The sequence below is a fragment of the Anopheles funestus genome, assembly GCF_943734845.2.
Source record: "Anopheles funestus chromosome X unlocalized genomic scaffold, idAnoFuneDA-416_04 X_unloc_90, whole genome shotgun sequence".
NCBI lineage: Eukaryota > Metazoa > Arthropoda > Insecta > Diptera > Culicidae > Anopheles > Anopheles funestus.
This window is the reverse complement of record NW_026045221.1, coordinates 27,501-30,000: the sequence shown is the minus strand read 5'-3', so window position 1 is coordinate 30,000 and position 2,500 is coordinate 27,501. Positions and strand designations below refer to the sequence as shown.

The window sequence follows — 2,500 nt, the reverse complement described above, 5'->3', positions numbered from 1 at the left end:
TCTGGTGAAGCTTTCTGCATGTGATGTGCCTTGTGTGGATCCGTGGCCATTGCATTGTGTCTGGTGCTTAGATACCCAGACACTTAGAACGCTTGCGCGGAAAGCAAACTCGATCGTTGTACACTTTGATGGGTGACCATCACTGTGTCTCCGTGCCGTGCTAGATCCCCCCTAGCCGTAAGGCACTTTGAACGCCCCTTCGACGACGAGTTACAAGAGTGTGGTATGTGTCAGAATCTGGTGAAGCTTTCTGCATGTGATGTGCCTTGTGTGGATCCGTGGCCATTGCATTGTGTCTGGTGTGTAGGTACCCAGACACTTAGAACGCTTGCGCGGAAAGCAAACTCGATCGTTGTACACTTTGATGGGCAACCATCACTGTGTCTCCGTGCCGTGCTAGATCTCCCCTAGCCGTAAGGCACTTTGAACGCCCCTTCGACGACGAGTTACAAGAGTGTGGTATGTGTCATAATCTGGTGAAGCTTTCTGCATGTGATGTGCCTTGTGTGGATCCATGGCCATTGCATTGTGTCTGGTGTGTAGGTACCCAGACACTTAAGCAAACTCGATCGTTGTACACTTTGATGGGCGAGCATCACTGTGTCTCCGTGCCGTGTAAGAGCTCCCCTGGCCATCAGGCACTTGAAAGGTCCTTGGACGACGAGTTACAATAGTGGTGTGTTAGATACGTCAGATTACGGTGTCTACTACTGTGCAATACGTATCCGGCTACGGCACGGAACGAACGGGAACTGTGGTGCAGACAAACAAGAGTTAAGCCTATTAGTCATTAACTCTAAGGACGGGGCCATGGGGCGGTACACAAAGGATACGGATGAGCGAGTATGCAGGCCCAATACTCAATAGCTCGATCCGATCCAAGCACATGAGTTGACTGCGGCGTCAGGTTAACCAATGTGCTAGATTCTATTTGGCCAGTAGAATCTTGTGTCTTATGCGATTTGATACCAAGACACCAGAACGAAAGTTAGTTGAAGAGTTATTAAACTCTTATGAAGTATGGTTGTGCAATCACAACTTATGACTTTAACCTATAAAGTGGATATGGACTTGCAATTATAACATGGAATCTCTACACACCCCATGAGCTCGATCCAATCCACGCACACGAGTTGCCTGAGTAGCGACAGGTATACCGATGTGCAATACGTATCCGGCCACGGCACGGAACGAACGGGAACTGTGGTGCAGACAAACAAAGAGTTAAGCCTATTAGTCATTAACTCTAAGGACGGGGCCATGGGGCGGTACGCAAAGGATACGGATGAGCGAGTATGCAGGCCCAATACTCAATAGCTCGATCCGATCCAAGCACATGAGTTGACTGCGGCGCCAGGTTAACCAATGTGCTAGATTCTATTTGGCCAGTAGAATCTTGTGTCTTACGCGATTTGATACCAAGACACCAGAACGAAAGTTAGTTGAAGAGTGATTAAACTCTTATGAAGAATGGTTGTGCAATCACAACTTATGACTTTAACCTATAAAGTGGATATGGACTATCAATTATAACATGGGGCACACACCATGTTCTCGATCCAATCCACGCACACGAGTTGCCTGAGTAGCGACAGGTATACCGATGTGCAATACGTATCCGGCCATAGGCACGGAACGAACAGGAACTGTGGTGCAGACATACAAAGAGTTAAGCCTATTAGTCATTAACTCTAAGGACGGGGCCATGGGGCGGTACGCAAAGGATACGGATGAGCGAGTATGCAGGCCCAATACTCAATAGCTCGATCCGATCCAAGCACATGAGTTGACTGCGGCGCCAGGTTAACCAATGTGCTAGATTCTATTTGGCCAGTAGAATCTTGTGTCTTACGCGATTTGATACCAAGACACCAGAACGAAAGTTAGTTGAAGAGTGATTAAACTCTTATGAAGAATGGTTGTGCAATCACAACTTATGACTTTAACCTATAAAGTGGATATGGACTATCAATTATAACATGGGGCACACACCATGTTCTCGATCCAATCCACGCACACGAGTTGCCTGAGTAGCGACAGGTATACCGATGTGCAATACGTATCCGGCCATAGGCACGGAACGAACAGGAACTGTGGTGCAGACATACAAGGGCCATGGGGCGGTACGCAAAGGATACGGATGAGCGAGTATGCAGGCCCAATACTCAATAGCTCGATCCGATCCAAGCACATGAGTTGACTGCGGCGCCAGGTTAACCGATGTGCTAAGAGAGTTGTTCCTGGGCCTTCAAAGTGACTTCAAAACTATCTTAGCGAATGGTGGCCATGGGCGTAGACATGAGCCACAAGTCACAAGGCCTGGGACTATTGGGTAATAAAGACAACTTAGTCAGAAAGTTAGTCTTTGGACGTACCACCGGGATTGTGTTACATTGGGAACCTTACTATAAAACCCTAGGCAGGGGATCACTCGGCTCATGGATCGATGAAGACCGCAGCTAAATGCGCGTCACAATGTGAACTGCAGGACACATGAACA

The 2,500-nt window shown here is 48.0% G+C and overlaps 1 non-coding gene across 1 annotated transcript in view; it reads left to right on the top strand.

The window, feature by feature from the left end:
* Nucleotides 1-2,411: 2,411 nt before the first annotated feature.
* Nucleotides 2,412-2,500, top strand: part of LOC125774195 (5.8S ribosomal RNA) — a 158-nt gene continuing 69 nt past the window's right edge. Inside the window, exon 1 of the ribosomal RNA XR_007420663.1 lies at nucleotides 2,412-2,500. This exon is cut by the window's right edge and continues 69 nt beyond it. This is a non-coding gene — a ribosomal RNA (5.8S ribosomal RNA).